We start from the raw sequence: 23,193 nt of genomic DNA, 5'->3' as shown, positions 1-23,193 counted from the left end.
GATGAAAATGGTAAAGGAATAATGAACCTTATAAACCTAGTAAATGACTCAACTACCTTAGCAACACCCAACGAAGCAATGATCTAAAGAAGCAATGACATGTACAGAACTTACACTTAGATGCACGCACTAAACACAGGTCAAATGCAATACAGATGAACAGTCCAGCGAGTCCATTCACTTCTGACCATGATCTCACTCTGACGGCAGGAGCAGAGTTCATTGAGGTGTATGGTTAATGCCGTTCCACATGGATGCTGGCCCATGTTGACTCCAATGCTTCCCACAGTTGTGTCATGTTGGCTGGATGTCCTTTGGGTGTAGGACCATTCTTGATACACAAAGGAAACTGTTGAGTGTAACCGAGTTGCAGTTCTTTACACAAACTGGTGCACCTGGCACCTACTACCATACCTTGTTCAAAGGCACTTAAATATTTTGTGTTGCCCATTCACCCTCTGGGTCCTGTGCTTTGAATGAGTGCAACTTTTCTCCAATGATTAGTAGCGGTACTACACCCCAAAATGATGTCATCGTCAATGTTATATTTTCAATGGCTCGTGAGATTTAAACGGTCCTACACGGACTTCCACATTACTTACCCCAGTATATTTGGTACCAATGTTTTCGTCTTAAGCAGTGGATAACAAATAACACATTTTCTAAATATGTATGTGATTGTCTGGTTTGGATAGAGCGTTTACCAAACAAATGGGCTGCTCACTACGCGTTGTTTGGTGTGGTGTAGTTCGTCTGTGTTTGACAGAGGGGGCCAACTCCACAGTGAAATTCATGTATGGAGTTGTATAAAAATTGTGCAATTTGGTGATTTTCCTCCTGTTACTTATAACGTCATAATACAGTTGAACAGCAACTGTCATGCCCCCTCAATTTGAAACAATATTTGAAACTGATTCAGAAGGTGAAAAGGTCAGTTCATTCACGTTTAAAAATATCAATACATTTTTTATTTGATACTCGAAAGTTTTGTACAAATAATCATATTTTTTTAATGCATTTGAGCATGTGCTCTGCTAATTGACTACGTCTTACACAAATACTTTATATACCGGTCCAAAATATTCTACAGTGTTCCACAGTGTCTGTGGAATAAGTGTTTACTACTCTATCCTTCATGGCCCTCTCCATATTGACTTTTAAACAGGCATAGCAAATATAGACGAATAATCGCTCCAAGGTGGTCAGCTGAAGATGTTTTACATTTTTGCATGGGAAAATATGAAATCACCAATTACTGCACGTAGTGCCACTTTGTATTGAACAGGATAAGCATCAGTTGAGAAAGGCCACCCGGCTCATGGGTGCACCTTTGAAGTATTAGCAGGGGCACAAAAATGCTTTAATAGCTAACACACAAGCTCAACCAAACGAAGTGCTGGTACAATACCATTTCTATTTCTTCAAATCGAGTGACACAAGAGACTAAAAACAAAGATTATGTGTGTTTACAGTTTTGATTGATTGATGTTAGCTAGCTGTGGGTTAAGCAGGAAAACTACAAGTTCGCTTACGTGGGAGTTTGTCAAAGCAGCACTACAGACAGAGCACAATCGCTACCACCTGACACATGCTCAATTGTTGTATCGTTAGTTGAGATGAACACCCCAACAAAGTCTATTAGAAACAGTCTTTTGCACTTTCGAGAGTGGCCGCTGGGGTGTTGTTCTTACGGTTGAACTTTTAACTGGGTTTCAGTAGTTTGCATCACCACCTGTGATTGTGCAATGCTGTAGTCTAGTTGAATATCGATTTTTTTTAAATATTCTGCTCAAATGTTCATTACAAAAATGTATTCTCAATAATAATGATATATTATATTTAGTGTCCTCTATTTCCCTAATGGGTGGGCCACCATTGACATTGCAGCTCAACTTGTGTTGTCAACAAACACATTTGATGTATCTGTCTTCTCTCACAGTCACCACAACCGTAGTATTCACTGGCGGAGAAAAGAGGGACGTGGTTTTCCTCATTGACGGCACAACAGCGGTGCGCAGCGAGTTCCCCGCCATCCGTGACATGATCGGGAGGGTCGTGGAAAAGCTGGACGTGGGTCTGGATCGGGTGAGGGTGTCAGTGGTGCAGTACAGCGACGGTGCCACGGTGGAGTTCCTCTTGAACGAGCACTCCACCAAAGACGAGGTCCGCCAGGCCACGAGGAAGCTTCAGAGCAGCGGTGGGAACCGTCGGAACACTGGCCGTGCCCTTGAATGGATCTCCAAGAACATCTACCAGAAATCAGCAGGTAGCCGCATTGAGGAGGGAGTTCCTCAGTTCCTCATTCTAGTCACAGGGGGAAAGTCCAACGATGACATCTCTGGACCGGTTAATCAGCTGAAGACCAACCTGGTTGCCCCTTTAGCCATCGGCACAAAGAATGCCGACCCCAATGAACTGAGGCAGATCGCCCTAAAGCCAGAACTTGCCTACTCCATTAACAACTTCGGGCAGCTTCCAACAGTGGAGCAGCAGCTTATTGCTTCAGTCAACACCATGACCACCACTGACATCTCCGACAGTTTTGTTCCCTCAGTTTTGGATATTGGTAAGACATACTAGATTATTTAACCCAACGTAATTCTAAATAGTGCTTACCAATCAAAAATATTTTTGAATATGATGGCAATTTATGTTATGTTTTGTATGATATTGGCTCAACTGTTATGATCCCCTTGTTGACTTTTTTAAAGATATTTTGCCAACAAGAAAAGTGAAACACCACCTGCTTTACTTTTTCTTGTGTCTTACTTCTCAGCTAACCTCAACATGGGGCGGAAAGATATCATTTTTCTCATCGATGGCTCGGACACCACAGGCTCCAATGGCATCGCCCACATCCGTGACTTCATCCTCAACATCGTTCAGCAACTGGATGTGCAACTTGACCAGGTCCGGGTCGCTGTCGTCCAATATTCCGACAAGGTCAAGACAGAGTTCTCTCTCAACTCCCACAACAAAAAAACAGCTGTGCTCTCAGCCATCAAAAGACTACGCCAGCAGGGTGGAAGATCATCCGATCTTGCCAACGCCATCGAGTATGTGACCAGGAATGAGCTGAAAGCCTCGGCAGGTGTCCGGCTTGCGCAGGCCTCCCAGCATCTAGTGGTCCTTACCGGCAGAAGGTCCTCCACTGACGTGTCCGTGTACGGCCCTCTGCTTAAAGGCTCCCGGGTTAACTGCATCGGCATCGGGGCTGGTGCAGACTACAGGGAGCTCAACCAGATTGCCACCAGCTCTGCCGATGTTCTCCAGGTACCCGCTTTCCCTGGCTTGCCTGTCATTAAGGAGAGGTTTATTGCCAGGCTGAACGGAACAATGCCTGATGAGGCACCACCAGATTTTGTCGACCCAAGTAAGTGAAACCACGCAGAAATGCATTCTCACCTTATTCTGTATAAGAAATGTATTGATAAATACAAAATAAAATCGAAATAAATACTGTAGATATGATTCAACATGGCACCTCTCTCTTTCCCTCTATCCCTCTCTCTCGCTCTCTCACTCACTCTCTCTGTTCTCTCTCTCTGCATCAGGCCTCCCTAAAGCCAAGGTTGCTGATATTGTATTCTTGGTGGACGGCTCCATCAACCTGGGCAAGGACAACTTCAAGGAGGTGATGGGGTTCATCCAGAACCTCATCGACCTCTTCTTCACTGAGCGTGACAACCTGCAGATTGGCCTGGCGAGCTACACCACCGACGTCACCGACGTGTTCTACCTCAACACCTACAAGAACAAGGACGACATAATCGATGCCATCAGCCGCACCGAGTACAAGGGAGGCCGCAGGATCAATACAGGTACCGCCATCCACCACGTACAAGAGAACCACTTCATCAAAAATAAAGGCAGCAGGAAGGATGAGGGAATCGCCCAGATCCTGATGATCATCACCGGCGGAAGGTCGGCCAGCGACAGCAAGACCGCAGCTCTGGCGTTAAAGGCCACCGGCGTGCGCATCTACGCTGTCGGCGTGGGTGACATTGAGGATGAGTTGAACAACCTGGCGAGTGAGGCCTCCACAGTGGCCAGGGCAAGCACGTTTGTGGAGCTCTCTGAGCTCAACGAGCAAATCCTTGAGACATTGGATGACGAGGTGAAGGGAATCAAGCTCTGCACTGGCGTGAGCCAGGAGCCCTCAAAAAGTGAGAACCATTTTAATTTTTCTTCCTTAGTGTTGGTATCAGGGGGACATAACATGGCATGTCTATTTAACTCCCTGATGATTGTTTTACTTACATTCACTTTCATATAGAACATTGATAAAAGAAATGACAAAAAAACATCTATATTAAACGTTGTGGTACAGAGAAGCTCCAAACACCAACAACAAGCCAACCTCACCGTATCTCCTCTCTCTCTCTTTCAGCCTGCAGTCTGGAGGTGTTGGTAGGCTTTGATGTGTCCTCACCAAACATCTTCCAGGCCCAGAGGATCCTGGAGTCCAAGATGGGTGCCATCCTCCAAAGGATCACCAAGATGACGGGCATCAGTTGCTCGTCGGGCCAGATCCCATTGATCCAGGTGGGCATCCTGGCCATGGATGCCGCCTCAGAACCCGTCCACCTGGAGTTCACGGACAACGCCGACATTCTGTTCGAGGCATTCCGAGCACTGCGCGCCCGCGGACCCTACTTCCTCAACGCCAAGACCATTGCCGCATATGGGTCCAGGTTCAAAAGCCGAGCAGCAGATGCGGTCAAGGTGTGTCTGTTTGTCTCTTTTTATTTTTTACTTAATGTAATTATCTTCATAAACATGTAACTGTGTGAGAGCAGATTTGAAGTCTGCCATTTTAAGTTTGACTTGAGAGTAAAGCAAACCAATTTAAACAAATGCCATTCACGATTAATGAAATTAAATGATTGTCCACCCCCTGCACAGGTTGTGATCCATCTGACTGATGGTCTGGATGGCCAGTATAATGAAATTAAGAGACAGGTTGAAGAACTTAAGATTTCAGGTGAGGAGAATTATTACGTCTGGATAATAAGCGGTTGAAACGGCATTAACTGAGAAACATGCTGGACAAAGGGAATAGAATCTGAGTCTTATGTGTGTTGTGCCATGCTAGGTGTGAACAGCTTTATCCTGGTGGGTCTGGAGCGGGTACCCAGGTTTGAGGAGGCCGTGCTCCTGGAGTTTGGCCGCGGCTTCAGGTACACCAGACCCCTCAGAGTTAATGTCATGGACTTGGACTACGAGCTTCTGGAGGAACTGGTGAGTGGTGTCTAGGGTTGCAAAGCTACATGTAATTTATCAAAGTTACCAGAATCTTCTGTAATTAACAGGTAATCTATGGCAATCTATGATACATTTTGTAATTTATACTTGAATAACTTTTAAAATTGTATTCATATATAATATTACCTGTTTTATATCTGTGTCCAAATAATGCATTTGTTTCTGGTGGATAGACCATATGGTTCAAGAGAAAATAGCCTTATTAATGAAAAAAGCATCTAATCCAAAATCGAATGAAAAACTCTTCCAACTATTGTCTTTTTCACAACTGCCATCAGTTTTGCCCCAACAAAGACCTGTTGACATGGTATTATAAATTAAAGTGATTAAAGAAAAATATAAAGGATATTTCATGCTGATTCCCTCATATTAAACACCATTGGTATTCATTAAGTTGATGGTTTATATTTAGGATAATGTTTTACAGCGTTGTCATTCTCTTCTTATTTTAAAATAATGGTAATCATTTTTTAAAATATATTTTACATGTGATAAGGCCACACTGAGGGCCAGAGATAATGACAGACACTTGTGATAAAATGAAGTAACCAAAAATGCCACTAGATGTATTTGATAAAATTCTATATCCTTGAAAGTGACCAAAAATCTGGTAGTTTACTGGTAAAATTTCAACCCTAGTGATTGCAACCCTAGTGGTGTTACAGTCACTCACTACTGAAATGTTACCTGTTTTTGTACTTGTACCTATACTGTATCATACAGCCCAACTGCCATGTAACCCAACTTTGCCCCACAAACGCTTTGAGGAAAGAACCTGGAGAAAGACTAAGGACTAAGCTATAGTACGACCACATTGAACATCTTAAAGGAAGATAATTTAAGTCCCAGTCAAGTCACAGAGATGCACATTTTGATTGAGTGGATAATCAACCAATTATCTTGGCTGTACACAATTGTTTTTGTTCCGTCTTCAATTCCAACTTTGTAAACTTTGCAATTTACAGGACAACATTGCTGAGAGGGAGTGTTGCGCGGTGCCATGCAAATGCACCGGCAGAAGAGGAGACAGAGGAGCAGTCGGACTTGGAGGACTGAAGGTTACTAATGTTCTTTATTATTATTACTTGAACTTAAGTATGCTAATATTAAGTGTATAAATTAAAAAATGGCTAGGAAAATGTTTCTGTAGACGATGAAAGGCCTTGTGCTTTACTATTGTGATGAGTTAGTTATACAGTGTACATTTATGCATAATATACTTCTTATCTTGCAGGGTGGTCCAGGCGGAGCAGGTGGAGCAGGACATCCCGGAGATGAGGGTGGATCCGTAAGTCAGATTTATGTTCATACTTTATCTGAAACCTTATTAATAACCCCACAAATACATGTTCAGCTTTCTTTCTGTCTTCTTTAGTAAGACTGTGCCCTCAGTCCACACTATACACCTGCTCTGAAGTTTAATAGTAATAATTCCAGATGCTCAAAGTGCAATCAAATCAAATTTTATTTGTTGCGTGCACAGGATACAACAGGCGTAAAACAGTACAGTGAAATGCTTCCTTACAAGCTCTTCCGCAACGATGCAGAGAATACTAGGTCACAAATGTGTGGACCCTAGGGTGATGCACGGCAACCATCGTCAATCTCAATGTTATTCGATACAGTGTACGTACGCTATGTTTTGTTACATGAAATCTCTTACTTCTCGTCCTGTGACAGGGAGACAGAGGTCCTCCTGGTGTCAACGGAACTCAAGGTTTCCAGGGATGTCCTGGACAGAGGGGCATCAAGGTAAGTACCCAGTTAGCACCACTGTATCAATCATCAGGTTAATTGATGTGAAATCATAATGGAATGTAGTACTTTTTTTGCATAAAATATTTAACAATAGATATCTCTTTTTCTCTCTCTTGATCAGGGTGGTCGTGGGTACTCTGGAGAAAAGGTGAGTTTTTGAAATTGAGAAATTGCCTTCAGGAAGTATTCACACCCCTTGACTTAAAAATAAATATAACAAATAAAACAGTAATATATCTTGATTAAATAAGTATTCAATTACATGTTAGAATCATTTTTGGCAGTGATTACAGTTGTGAGTCTTTCTGGGTAAGTCTCTAAGAGTTTTGCCACCCGGATTGTATAATATTTGCACATTATTCTTTTTTTTTTTATTCTTCAAGCTCTGTCAATGTCTTGCCATAGATTTGCAAGCCGATTTAAGTCAAATTTGTAACTAGGCCACTCAGGAACATTCAATGTCATATTGGTAAGCAACTCCAGTGTATATTTGACCTTGTGTGTTTGGTCATTGTCCTGCTGAAAGGTGAATTTGTCTCCCAGTGCCTGTTGGAAAGTAGACTGAACCAGGTTTTCCTCTACTGAGGGACCTTGCAGATAATTGTATATGTTGGGTACAGAGATGAGGTAGTCAGTTATTGCACACAGAGTTAGTACATGTAACTTATTATGTGACTTGTTAAGCACATTTTTACTCCTGAACGTATTTAGGCTTGCAATAACACATGGGTTGAAAACTTATTGACTCAAGACATTTCAACTTTTCATTTTTTATAAATGTTTTAAAATGTCTGGGAACATAATTCCACTTTGACATCATGGGGTATTGTGTGTAGGCCAGTGACATAAAATGTTAATGTAATCTATTTTAAATTCAGGCTGTAAAACAACAAAATGTTGAAGTCAAGGCATGTGAATACTTTCTGAAGGCACTGTATATTCAAATGATAATCGATACAGTATATTGATCACATAATACTGATGATTGTTTGAATGTTAATGAGGAGTATCAACCCCCAACAACCCTTGTCTTCTATCAGGGTGAATTTGGAGAGATTGGCCTGGATGGCATCAATGGAGAAGAGGTAAGAAAAACATAACTTTAAGATATTTTAAACTATGGCATGGACTGTCCTACCGAACTTCAAGGGAACAGTTACAGCTTTTAAAATCTTGGTCCCATGCCAGAAGGGCTTTTGAAATCCACTCTATAATCCACCATCTTACATAGCAAAATGTACCGTAAATCCAACTTTGAGTGCTTTTGCTTGAAGTTGTTCCCACAAATCAGACCCACAGTAGTAGAGACTAATATGATGACTTATGATGAACGTTTAGACCACACTGTAATGTGTGGCTGACTGATTTATTGCCTTCCACTAGGGCAAGAGTGGAGTCGCTGGACCCCCAGGAGACAGAGGAAACCCTGGGAGAAGGGTGAGTCCTCGTATGGTCATTGCAACCTCACAAATATAATGTTTTGATACTTTTCCATGCATTCATTAATTTTCATGATTCTGATATGGTTATCACTCACAGATACTTCTGTGTTCTTTGTGTTCAGGGACCCAAAGGAACTAAAGGACATGCAGGAGACATTGGGGATACCGGAATCCGAGGAGATCCTGTGAGTATCCTCTGACCACTATATTCCATATCAGAGCTTGTTTTCTTTACATAATGATTTTATTCAGGTCCAGGGATGGGTAAATTGATCCTGGTTCGATCATCATTTGGTATTACCTTATAATGAAATCATGACAAGTAATGATTGGGATTCTTATGGTAAATATAAGAGAAACAAACCAAACTAGTCAGCCAAGTATTTCTACCACATCATTAAGAGCCAAACTGATTCTGAATCTGATTCCATTTGCTTTATGTTTCCTAGGGAACCACAGGGCGAGATAACAACGTGGCTGGACCTAAAGGAGACCCAGGCGATGTCGGCCCAGTGGTAATGTCTTCCTGACTCTCTTCCTCTCACCAAGCTATAATGTGAACTGCTTTGGAGATTACAGTGTTTTGTATAGGAAATTAACTATCCCGTATCCAGGTATTCTTGATATTTTGAGTGTTTTTTTGCCATTGCACAGTGAGTACGAGTGAGCATGTTCATCACTCATTTCCTGTTTAAATATTAACTTAAATAGTTTTTCTCACTGATGGACTTTGTCTTGAATCGTAGGGAGAGCCAGGGGACGATGGTAAGATGGGAGGCCCCGGTGAACCAGGCAGGACGGTAGGACCACTCTCTCTCTTCTTCTCTATTACTAAAAGCTCTTGTCTGATATTTGGCTTAATGTTTCATTAAACACAATAGTTGGGTCGTTCCACCACTTTGGTGCCTTTTGAGTGTAACTTGGTAAAAAAACAACATTTGATTTCACCTCATTTTAATATTTTGTCATAAAGAATACATTTTAATCAAATTGAAGTTTTCCCATCTCAAGAGGTTAAATAAATAAATGGCTATAGTAAGTGCCTGTTAAGTGACAAATAAAGTAACAGGGTTGACTGTAACAGGGTTAACCGTAACAGGGTTGACAATTTATTCTTAAATCAGCCATGAATCCCCTTGTGACATTGGGAATGGATGCTTGTTGTGTGCAACAGGGAGTGGCAATCGCAAGCTTCACAAAATAATAACATTATTCAAACATTTCTAGCCCGTCAATATATGTGACCGACCGGCTCGATTCGGTCTTCTGTAGCAGAATTGGATTTTTATTTTTATTTTTTTACGTTGGATAAAAGTAGAGGCGCAGAGCACTTGAATATTTTGGTAAACCTACTGGAGAGCTTTTCTTTGTCTACACCCATTCAGCATCATTCAGACCCTCTTAAGCCTTAGCCCCACCCATCTCTTTAAGGATTCCCATGTGAGGCCATGTGCTAAAAATAATGAATACGGTAGTGTACTAAACATCCTCAAGATTTTAAGACTAAAAGTTGGTTTATACTACGTCTATTAACATGTTTGTTGACATTTGTCACAGGGACATACAACATCAAACAAGTATAAACAAAAGTATAAACACAAAAACTACAGGCTGCATGACATCAGCAGCCTGGTAGTCCAAAATGACATAACTTGTGTATTTTAAAACCAATAAACCCATTTGTTTAAAAATGTATTTAGTATAGGTCAATCTAGCAAACCAGGCAACTAAAACCAACTTTCTGAACAATGTTTTGGTTAGTTTCTAGCTTGTTAGCTAGCTAGCTAATGTGAAGTTAGCTGGCTAGCCAGTTCAAATAATGACCATATCATATAGCTGACAACGTCTTAACTTCAGCTAATTTGTATGAATTATTACAGGAAAATAAACTCACAAGATCATTGTTTACAAGTTAATGGCGAGCCAATTACAGAAAATAGCTTATGGTTGTGAGTGTGATGAAATAAAAGCTGAGCATTCTACCAGAGAATGTTTGAAGTTGGACACTGTCTCGTTGGCCTAACGTTATATCTTAATTTGACTTTGGAGCAAGACAGTAGTTTTTTTGGAATTGTTAGTTAGATTACTTGTTCGTTATTACTGCATTGTCGGAACTAGAAGCACAAGCATTTCGCTACACTCGCATTAACATCTGCTAACCATGTGTATGTGACAAATAAAATTTGATTTGATTTGATTTTGAGCAGGTCATATTGTTCTTCACATTACCGTCTCTGGTAAACACACACTATATAAAATAAAATCAAAGTGTATTTGTCACATGCGCAGGATACACAATTTCTAAATGGTATAGTGAAATGGTTATAGTGGAGTCTTTTGTTTAGACATGTAACTAACATGTAGCTAGCTAAACAATGAACCATAATCCCAACTACTAACATTACTACACTGCAAAAATCTGCAGGTAGCTAAACAAACTAGGTTCAATGTTAGCTAGCGAACTAACATTAGGCTATAACTAGCAATGCAAATGGCTCTGCGATATGAATAATATTACTACACAGATCATACACGTAACATTAGCTAGCAAGCCAGTCAGATAACATTCGCTAACAGCTTTAACTTGCAATAAAAATGACTTTCTGACAAAGTTAGAAATGTATCATATCTGAAAATGTAGCTAGCTAGACTCTGTTACCTGTATACATGGATAAACGCTTCTCCCTCTCTGTCATGGATGCCATTGCCCTTACTCTAAAGCTGTAATCTGGAGACAGGTGTTTTATACAACAGCCTTCTACGTGTTATGTTTTTGACTCACTCCGCATATTTTCAATCAAATGCCTGAATTTTCTCCATCTCCTTAGCTTCCACCTGGCATTCCACTGATTTCAAAACTCGGTTATCCAGAAAGTGGAGAGCCTTAGCAAAATTTGTGCAGTTCTTTGTGATATCTTTCAAAAAAGCTGCTATAAAAATGATTACCTACACATACTAAGCAGCTCATATGACAGACAAAAGCGTGCTACATGGCAGACCAATCCGAACTCATCTCTTGGCATATCCAGCCCAGCCATAGCCAAAAATAATAAAACCGTCTCACTTCACCTGCCGTACTGTATGATTTGATGTTCGGTGTTTCTTTCAAATAATTTTTAAAAAGAAACAGTTTCACCATATTAAAACTAGAGTTCAGTTCACATAACAGAGTTGGCCTTAAAACGAGTTACAGAATGAATCACTAATCACATTAAATAAATAATAATCTTCGAAATGACTTTATCAAAGCACAAAATAACTAGGGCTTTACAGTGATGGTGAAACTGGAGAGATTTTGTGATTAAGTGGGTTAAAGTCTTCCTAGAAGTGACACAGGGTTGATGGAGGGAAATGTCAAAATGCTGAATTTGGCACTTTAGCAAGCCTTTATCAAAAATGGGATATATTGAATAATAAATTGGATATATAAATTGGACATATTTTAGAATAAATTGGATATATTGAATAATCCATGAGATCTAAATGAAAGGGCACTTCATTTAATATAACAGGCTTTTAAAATTAAAATGTTCTACTTAAAATGTCAAAATGCACTCATTTTGTGGAACTACCCAGTTTACTTACCTCCACCACATTATGAGGTAACTCAGTAATAACAGTGGCTGTTTAATTTGTTTCTTTCCTGTTTGCATTATACTAGGGTTCTGATGGTAGAAGAGGCCCACCCGGACAAGCTGTAAGTGAACCCTGAATCTGACCACTTGATGCGTTGCTTAAGAAAGCCTAATGTTTCTTAACCAAGCTACATTACTGTATCTGCCATCAGGCAAACCAGCACCCTCAATCCCCATTACCCGTTGCTATCTGCATATCTACGACACTTCACATGCACTCGTCAGACTTATGACCACACTACATACACCCACACTGTATACGTACTGTACATACTAGCACGTGTGTAGAATTTGCAGTAGCATATATGTAGCATATAGCATAATAACATTACCCACACTTAGCAAACTTAACATCAACAAACATCCATTTCTTTTGATGATCAAACTTAGCATATCAGGCTAGCAGCTGTCCTTACTTACATTGGGCTGACTTTCCTTAGTGTTAGCTACTCAATTATCTACAATAAACCCACTTCATTTAATTTCAACAGACTGATCATGTTTACTGAGGTCCACTCTCTGTGGGGTCATAGGAAAGCGGATGTTTTCTGGTTTTCAGGGATACAGTATTTTCAACGGAATTTCCGTTTCCCCTGAAAAACGGAAGTGAGGACCCCGCTTTTTAGGCTTTTTATGCCTGCTAAAAAGATGGTTACCTGAGGTCTAATCATACACTGAACTTAATTGAGAGAAGACATGGGTTTCTCTTATGTTATAGGGAGACCCTGGCAAACCCGGAGGTAACGGTGTGCAGGGAGAGCCAGGTATCGGAGGATCCAGGGTAAGTGCATCCGTCCACTCTGTGTTTTTTGTTGTTGATAGAACATTGTGTAGCTTAAGCTGTGCATGTATATCCTCCCATGCTAGATTTGATCAATTACTTTCATCACACTTTTATTGGTATCAGTCATTATGGGGGCTTTCATAGTAGCCATGTCTATACTGGAGCTAGGTGGCTGAACTAAGTCCAACAGGCAATTGTCCTTCAGATTCAAATCACACTCACTTTGTAACTAAACACAATTTTCTTATCCACCAAATCCATTGATCACTTTGATTCAACAGGAGACCAGTTTCTGATTTAGATGCGTGTGTGTGATGCTTTGTCCTATTTAGGGCCAAGCTGGACCAATTGGTGCACCTGGTACCAGAGGTGAGGACGGGAACCCTGGACCAAGGGTAAGGAAACTACCAGAGCCATTTTGAATATGACACACCTCTGATATTGGTATATCAGGTTCTGCAGTATGTTAAGACCTTAGTCTCTGCTGTGTATCAAAACATAACGCTTCTAAAAGGAATGGTGCCGAAAACGTTGGTTCTAATTAATGTAGATTGTATATCTATCTACCCATTCATCTTTGACCTAATTGTTTCAAAATGTCCTCCCAAGTGGAGCAGCAGTCTAAGGCACTGCATCGCAGTACTTGAGGCGTCACTACAGACCCAGGTTCGATCCCGGGCTGTGTCGCAGCCGGCAGCGACCGGGAGACCCATGATGCGGCACACAATTGGACCAGCGGTGTCCGGGTTAGGGGAGGGTTTAGCCAGCTGGGATGTCCTTGTCCCATCGTGCTCTAGCGACTCGTGTGTACAGTGTTTCCTATGACACATCGGTGCGGGTTAAGCGAGCAGTCTGTCAAGAAGCAGTGCGGCTTGGCATGGTCGTGTTTTGGAGAACACATGGCTCTCGACCTTCGCCTCTCCCGAGTCCGTACGGGAGTTGCAGCGATGGAACAAGACTGAAACTACCAATTGGATACAACGAAATTGGGGAGAAAAAAGGAGTCAAAAATATATATGTTACATATATGTTTCAATGTGCCACAGAGTGATGAATTACCATAGGGTTTTAGTCCTCTTTGATATAAGAAGTTTGTATGTTGACACATTTTAAGTTTGGACTTTGAGCTGTACTGCACATCACCATATGACTTGATGAAAAGGCATCTAATTGTGTATAATAGTAAACACAAACAACTTGCGGTCGGAAAGAAGCAACACATGTTCTCTAGGAAACACAGACAAAATGAATACCTCCCAGCTGGCACACATTTCACATGTGCAGTGCATTTGGAAAGCATGCAGACCCCTTGATTTTTTTCATATTTTGTTACGTTACGGCCTTGATCTAAAAATGATTCAAACATTCTTCCCCTCATAAATCTACACACAATGCCCCGTAATGACAAAGCAAAAACAGGCTGTTATAAATGTTTGCGCATGTATAAAAAAATGTATTCAGATCCTTTACTCAGTACTTTGTTGAAGCACCTTTGGCAGCGATTACAGCCTCAAGTCTTCTTGGGTATGACGCTACAAGCTTGGCACACCTGTATTTGTCGAGTTTCTCTCATTCTTCTCTGCAGATCCTCTCAAGATCTGTCAGGTTGGATGGGGAGCGTTACTGCACAGCTATTTTCAGGTCTCTCCAGAGATGTTAGATCGGGTTCAAATCCAGGCTTTGGCTGGGCCCGTAAAGGACACTGAGACTTTTCCTGAAGCCGCTCCTGCATTGTCTTGGCTGTGTGTTTAGGGTCATTGTCCTGTTGACAACCTTCGTCCAAGTCTGAGCAGGTTTTCATCAAGGATCTTTCTATACTTTGCTCCGTGCATCTTTGCCTCAATCCTAACTAGTCTCCCAGTTCATGCCACTAAAAATCATCCCCACAGCAGGATGCTGCCACCACCATGCTTCACTGTAGGGATGGTGCCAGGTTTCCTCCAGACGTGACACTAGGCATTCAGGCCAAAGAGTTCAATATTGGTTTAATCAGAACAGAGAATCTTGTTCCTCATGGTCTGAGAGTCTTTAGGTGCATTTTGGCACTCCAAGCGGTCTGTCATGTGCCTTTTACTAAGGAGTGGTTTACGTCTGGCCACTCTACCATGAAGGCCTGATTGGTGGAGTGCTGCAGAGATGGTTGTCCTTCTGGAAGTTTCTCCCATCTCCACAAATGAACTCTAGAGCTCTGTCAGTGACCATCGGGTTCTTGGTCTTGGTGGTTTCAATCTTCTTCCATTTAAGAATGATGGAAGGCCACTGTGTTCTTGGAGACCTTCAATGCTTCATACATTTTTTGGTTCCCTTACCCAGATATGTGCCTCAACACAATCTTGTCTTTGAGCTATATGGACAATTCCTTCAACCTCATAGCTTGGCTTTTGCTCTGGCATGCACTGTCAACTGTGAGACCTTATATAGACAGATGTGTGCCTTTCCAAATCATGTCTATTCAATTGAATTTACCACAGGTGGACTCCAATCAAGTTGTATAAACATCTCAAGGATGGTCAATGGAAACAGGATGCACCTGAGCTCAATTTCGAGTCTCATAGCGAAGGGTCTGAATATGTGATATTTCATTTTTTTTTTAAATGTAATACATTTGCTAAAATGTCTAAAAACCTCTTTTCACTTTGTCATTATGGGGTTTTGTGTGTAGATTGTTGAGAAGTTTTTTCCATTCAACTTTAGAATAACGCTGTAACATAACAAATTGTGGAAAAAGTCAAAGGGCTTGAATACTTTTTGAGGGCACTGTACGACAACAGGCATTGTTTCAGCATCGATGTAACTTCTTAGATGACTGTGTCATGGGTGTCAATGGTGATAAGATTTCTCTGATTTTTAAATGTTTTATTCCAGGGCCTAGGAGGAGCCCAGGGACCCCCCGGAAACAATGGCAGGAGAGGACCTCTCGGTCGCAAGGTACTGAACTTAACTGATCATCATTGGCATCCCTCTAGTCTAGCTAATGCTTCAGTCATCCCAGGCCTTGTTTAGGTTACAGCATAATCACATTGGCCTAAGCCTCCCACTCTCCTGTTACTGGACACACATACACAGCCTATTAGAGTCAACATAGAATGCTCCCTAACAAAACATCCAGGCCCGTGTGTCACATCTATTTCAAATAAAAGGGGTGAATGCATGTAAATCTAGATGAAATCTCTGCACAAATCAGAAGGAATGTGCTCTCTCTCTTTTTCTCTCTTTCTCTGCCTCTCTCTTCCCTCTCTCCTCTCTCTTTCGTTTTATATCTCTCCCTGTGTACCATCTCTACTATTTCTCTCTCTCTCTGGCTGTATCTCTGTATCTTTCGTTATAGGGTGAGCCAGGAGAGTCCGGACCCAAAGGCATCGTGGGACCTCTGGGACCTCGTGGTGAGCCTGTAAGTCAATACATCACATCCTGTCAGCTCAACACAACTGGAACCTAGGGAAGGTTAACCAACTGACTATTAATCAGATTGTAGATTACATGAGATCAACATACATTGAGATGGATACAATAAAAATACACAAGTGTAATAAATCATATTGATGTTATTGCAGTTGGAATTATCTTCTTACACTTCTTATCCTATGAAATTGATACATTTATGAGATTAATTGTTTCATTTGTAGCCCTATGGAATGGTGTTCATATGAATTTAGGCTTAGAGCAGTGTGACACTTTGATTTCCTCCAAATTCTCTACCTTTCTCCTGAAGTGTGCACTTGCACTCTCCCAACCATAGATTTAGGCATTGGATTGGTGTAAGCAATAAGCATTGGCAGGAGGGAGTTTCCACCAATGGCAAAGGGATAGTTCCCCCAAATTCCAAATGTACAGTACTTTCTGAAAGTACTCAGACCCTTTGACTTTTCCCAAATTATGTTACGATACAGCCTTATTCTGAAATGGATTGCATTAGATTTTTTCCTCTTCAATCTACACACAATACCCCATAATGGCAAAGCAAAAACAGGTCTTTAGACATTTTTGCCAATGTAATTAAAATAAAAACTGAAGTATCACATTTACATAAGTATTCAGACACTTTACTCAGTACTTTGTTGAAGCAACTTTGGCAGCGGTTACAGCGTCGAGTCTTGGGTATGATGCTACAAGGTTGGCACACATGTATTTGGCGACTTTCATTCTTCTCTGCAGATCCTCTCAAGCTCTGTCAGGTTGGATGCGGAAAACCACTGCACAGCTATTTTCAGGTCTCTCCAGAGATGTTAGATTGGGTTTAAGTCTGGGCTCTGGCTGGGCCACTAAAGGACATTCAGAGACTGGTGCTGAAGCCACCTCATGGCTGGGTTTTGCTCTGACATGCACTGTCAACTGTGGGACCGTATATAGACACGTGTATGGCCTTCCAAATCATGTCCAATCAATTGAATTTACCACAGGTGGACTCTAATCAAGTTGTAGAAACATCTCAAGGATGATCAATGGAAACAGGATGCACCTGAGCTAAATTTCTAGTCTCATAGCAAAGGGTCTGAATACTTATGTAAAAAAGGCATTTCTGTTTTTTATAAATTTGCTTAAAATCTTTTTTCGCTTTGTCATTATGGTGTATTATGTGTAGAATGATGAGGAAATATTTGTATTTAAACCATTTTAGAATAAGGCTGTGATGTAACAAAATGTGGAAAAAGTCAAGGGGTCTGAATGCTTTCTGAATGCACTGTATATAACAGTTTTCTTACCCTATAAGCAGGTAAGACAGAAATCCATACTTTGGTTTCTTTTACCAGGCCAGATCAATGTTAAATCCATATGAGGATGTGTGTAAGTACATACTTCAGGAGACGGGTAGTGAATCTGGACTCAACCTTAGATGTGCTCCAGGCTCCTAGGCCTCTTGATGGTAATCTGGATTTCACAGTCATGGCCAGTTCAAGGAGCAGCAGGATTTATGTCTCTGAGCTCCTCTCACTCCTCAGAACCTAATACCAAACATTCTATATCGCTTCATTGGCTTCTTACGTGATCTGTCCCCATTCTGTGAGTTAGTCCCTGGTACAAGTACAGGGCTCTCCAACCCTGTTCCTGGAGCGTTACCCTCCTGTAGGTTTTCTATCCAACCCTAGTTGTAACTAACCTGATTCAGCTTATCAACCAGCTCATTATTAGAATCAGGTACGGAAGATTAGGGTTGGAGAGCTCTGTATTTGTACATACTATCCTTGTACTCTAATGATCAGTTTAGATAAGTGCATACAGTTTTCTCCTCAACCATTACCTCAGGCTGTATATTAGACCTGGGTTTAAAAAGTATTTGAAACTTGCAAATACTTTGAGTGTTTTCTTGTGCCTGCCTGGAGTGCCATATGGGCAGGGTAGGCACTTTTGGGACCATTTCATTACTTATGTTGCCCCAGGCAGGCTAAATCAAGCACAGTGAAAGTATTTGATGATTTTGAATACTATTTGAACCCAGGTCAGCTGCACTTACAGCGACATTGTTCGGTGTTAGTTTAACGCACATGGTACTTTTAACTATAAGATTGGGTCAGTAGACAATACTGTGCCATCTGTCAAATTGCAGTAAGCACAGTATCATCTTCTTACAGGGCGAAGATGGTCGAGATGGATTTGGAATCGCAGGCCCCAAAGGAAGAAAGGTAAATAATCAAACCTTTGACAAAATGCGATTTGCAACTGTTTGTACTGTACGCACAATATATTCATCTGTTCAGTCCAAGCTGTCCAATCTGCACCGAAATAATTCACGTAATCATGTTGTATGTAATGTTGTCTGGAGCAGCCTACTACTTTTAAATATCCAACCAAATCAATCAGTCAATCAATCAATGTTCTATGTTATAATGAGCTTGCATGATATCTGAAATTGCCTTGTATGCTCAAATGAACAGACAAGTGTCTTCCTTACAGGGTGATGAGGGCTTCCCAGGATTCCCAGGACCAAAGGTAATGTCAAGGACATAATCACTGTCACATTTCATTCAGTTAAACTCAAGAATAGTTCAAATTAAGAATAGAGCTCCTTTTCACTCAAATAATCTCAGGTTGTAATATGACCTGTAATATGGGCTCTCTTGAATTAGTCACTTTTGACACAAGGGTTGTGTTCACTAGGGCACACCGTAGCAAAATGTTTTGCACTGGAAAATGATAACGATCATTTCCTATTAGACAGGTTCACATGGTACCTTCCCGTTTCGAGCCATTTACTTCAGTTTCTTGCCAAATTAACATGACCAAGGTTTCTGTCTTATTGTTCCCTGGAACGGTTCCCACACTGATGTTTCTGTCACCATACAGGGAGCGGCAGGTGATGACGGAACCAATGGCGGACCAGGACCCATGGGAAACCGTGGCCAGAGGGTGAATGTTTTAGCTGGGGTGGGAGACTGGGATAAGGAGTGCTGTGTGCTCTGTGTGCTGTGTGCTCTGTGTGCGCTGTGTGCTCTGGAATGTCATCATACACAATGATGTTTTAAATCAAACTTTTTATGCTGTTGTATTGCTCTTCTAGGGTGTTTCAGGAGAAATTGGTACTCCAGGACAGAAGGGAGAGGTTGGATACCCGGGACCTTATGTAAGCACTGACTTAACTGTACATCATGGATCCCTTTCCCATACCCAGATTAATCCTGGTCCTGGACTGAAAAGCACGTTCAATCGACATTCTCCATTTAGAATGATTTTTAGTCCAATACTAGGCTTAATCTGGGTCCAGGAAACCAGCCCCATGTGTTTACAACCCGGAGAGACCCTTTATAAACACATTCTCTCCTTTGCTCTGTACAATAGTCCATAATTGCATGAAGATGAATTCATAGTAATGACTAATAGTCTAAGACTAGTTAGTAGTTACAAAAAAATACATTTACATAAGTATTACGACCCTTTACTCAGTACTTTGTTGAATCCCCTTTGGCAGTGATTACAGCCTTGAGTCTTCTTTGGGTATGATGCTACAAGCTTGGCAAACCTGTATTTGGGGAGTTTCTCCCATTCTTCTCTGCAGATCCTTTCAAGCTCTGTCAGGTTGGATGGGGAGCATCGCTGCCCAATTATTTTCAGGTCTCTCCAGAGATGTCCGATGGTGTTCAAGTCTGGGCTCTGGCTGGGCCACTCAAGCACATTCAGAGACTTGTTAAAATCTAATCAAATCAAATTGTATTTATCACATGCGCTGAATACAACAGATGTAGACCTTAAAGTGAAATGCTTACTTACAAGCCCTTAACCAACAATGCAGTTTTAAGAAAAGTGTTAAGAAAGTATTTACTAAAATAAACTGAAGCAATGTGCGATGACACAGGTTAGTCGAGCTAATTGAGGTAATATGTACATGTAGGTAGAGGTAAAGTGACTATGCATATATAATAAGCAGAGAGTAGCAACAGTGTAAAAATGGAGTCATTGCAAATAGTTTGGGTAGCCATTTGGTTAGCTGTTCAGGAGTCTTATGGCTTGGGGGTAGAAGCTGTTAAGAAGCCTTTTGGACCTAGACTTGGCGCTCTTGCCGTGCGGTAGCAGAGAGAACAGTCTATGACTACTGTGGCTGGAGTATTTGGCATTTTTATGGCCTTCCTCTGACACCGCCTGGTATAGAGGTCCTGGATGGCAGGAAGCTTGGCCCCAGTTGCCATACCAGGGGATGCAACCAGTCAGGATGCTCTTGATTGTGCAGCTGTAGAACTTTTTGAGAATATAGGGACCCATTCCAAATCTTTTCAGTCTCCTGAGGAGAAATAGGCATTGTCGTGCCCTCTTTGCGACTGTCTTGGTGTGTTTGAACCATGACAATTTGTTGGTGATGTGGACACCTAGGAACTTGAAGCTCTCAACCTGCTCCACTGCAGCCCTGTCGATGAGAATGGGGGCATTGCTCGGCCCACCTTTTCTTGTAGTCCACGATCATCTCCTTTGTCTTGATCACATTGAGGGAGAGGTTGCCCCTATAGCCCGTCTTATCGTTGTCGGTGATCAAGCCTACCACTGTTGTGTCGTCGGCAAACTTGATGATGGTGTTGAAGTCGTGCTTGGCCATGCAGTCATGGGTGAACAGGAAGTACAGGAGGGGACTGAGCACGCACCCCTGGGGGGCTCCCGTGTTGAGGATCAGAGTGAGATGTGTTGTTATCTACCCTTACCACCTAGGGGCGGCCCATCAGGAAGCTCAGGACTCATTTGCAGAGGGAGGTGTTTAGTCCCAAGGTCCTTAGTTTAGTGATGAGCTTTGAGGGCACTATGGTGTTGAAAGCTGAGCTGTAGTCAACGAATAGCATTCTCACGTAGGTGTTCTTATTATCCAGGAAGGAAAGGGCAGTGTTGAGTGCAATATAGAATGCGTTATCTATGGATCTGTTGGGTCGGTATGCAAATTGGAGTGGGCCTATGGTTTCGGGGATAATGGTGTTTATGTGAGCCATGACCAGCCATTCAAAGCACTTCATGACTACAGATGTGAGTGATACCGGTCAGTAGTCATTTAGGCAGGTTACCTTTGTGTTCTTGGGCACAGGGACTATGGTGGTCTGCTTGAAAACATGTTGGTATTACAGACTCAGGAACAGGTTAAAAATATCAGTGAATACACTTTCCAGTTGGTCAGCGCATGCTCGGAGTACACGTCCTGGTAATCAGTCTGGCCCTCCGGGCTTGTGAATGTTGACCTGTTTAAAGTTCTTACTCACATCAGCTACGGAGAGTGTGATCACACAGTCATCTGAAACACCTGGTGCTTTCATGTATGCTTCAGTGTTGCTTGCGTTGAAGCGCGCACAGAAGTAATTTAGCTCGTCTGGTAGGCTCGTGTCACTGGGCAGCTCATGGCTGTGCTTCCCTTTGTAGTCAGTAGTACGTATCCCTGCCACCTCTGACGAGTATCGGAGCCGGTGCAGTAGGATTCAATCTTAGTCCTGTGTTGACACTTTGCTTGTTTGATGGTTCGTCGGAGAGCATAGCGGGATTTCTTATAAGCATCCGGGTTAGAATCCCGCTCCTTGAAAGCTGCAGCTCTACCCTTTAGCTCAGTGCGGATGTTGACTCTAATCAATGGTTTCTGGTTGGGGTATTTACGTACAGTCACTGTGGGGACGACGTCATCGATGCACTTATTGATGAAGCCAGTGACTGATGTGGTGTACTCCTCAATGCCATCTGAAGAGTCCTGGAACATATTCCAGTCTGTGCTAGCAAAACAGTAGCTTAGCATCTGCGTCATCTTTACCTCTTCCATATTGACGAGTAATTGGTACATCCTGCTTTAGTTTTTGCTTCTAAGCAGGAATCAGGAGGATAGAGTTACAGTCAGATTTGCCAAATGGAGGGCGAAGGAGAGCTTTGTACGCATCTCTGTGTGTGGAGTAAAGGTGCTCTAGAGTTTTTTTCCCTCTGGTTGCACATTTAAAATGCTGGTAGAAATGAGGAAAAATGGATTTAAGTTTCCCTGCATTAAAGTCCCCGGCCACTAGGAGCGCCGCCTCTGGATGAGCATTTTCTTGTTTGCTTATGGCCTTATACAGCTTGTTGAGTACGGTCTTAATGCCAGCCTTGGTTTGTGGTGGTAAATAGGAAGCTACAAAAAATATAGATGATACTCTCTTGGTAAATAGTGTGGTCTTCAACTTATCATGAGATACTCACGCAAAACCTCAAGACTTCACTTGTATTAGATTTCGTGCACCAGCTGTTATTGACAAATAGACACAGACCGCCACCCCTTGTCTTACCGGAGGCAGCTCTTCCATATTGCAGATCCACGGAAAATCCAGCCATCTTTATGCTGTCTATGTCGTTGTTCAGCCACGACTCAGTGAAACATAAGATATTACAGTTTTTAATTTCCCGTTGGTTGGATAGTCTTGATCGGAGCTCATATAGTTTATTATCCAATGATTGCATGTTGGCTAATAGGACTGATGGTAGAGGCGGGTTACCCAAAGCCACTCCTGTGTTGGGTGCTCTTGGCTGTGCGCTTAGGGTTGTTGTCCTGTTGGAAGGTGAACCTTCACCACAGTTTGAGGTCCTGAGTGCTCTGGAGCAGGTTTTCATCAAGGATCTCTCTGTACTTTGCTCCATTCATCTTTCCCTCAATCCTGACTAGTCTCCCAGTCCCTGCCTCTGAAAAACATCCCCACAGCATGATGCTGCCACCACCATGCTTCACCATAGGGATGGTGCCAGGTTTCCTCCAGACGTGACGCTTGGCATTCAGGCCAAAGTGTTCAATCTTGGTTTCATCAGACCAGAGAATCTTGTTTTTCATGTTCTGAGAATCCTTTAGGTGTCAAGCGGGCTGTCATGTGCCTTTTTACTGAGGAGTGGCTTCCGTCTG

The sequence above is a fragment of the Oncorhynchus tshawytscha genome, linkage group LG03, assembly GCF_018296145.1.
Source record: "Oncorhynchus tshawytscha isolate Ot180627B linkage group LG03, Otsh_v2.0, whole genome shotgun sequence".
NCBI classification, from domain to species: Eukaryota; Metazoa; Chordata; class Actinopteri; order Salmoniformes; family Salmonidae; genus Oncorhynchus; species Oncorhynchus tshawytscha.
Note: the sequence above shows the minus strand (reverse complement) of the source record.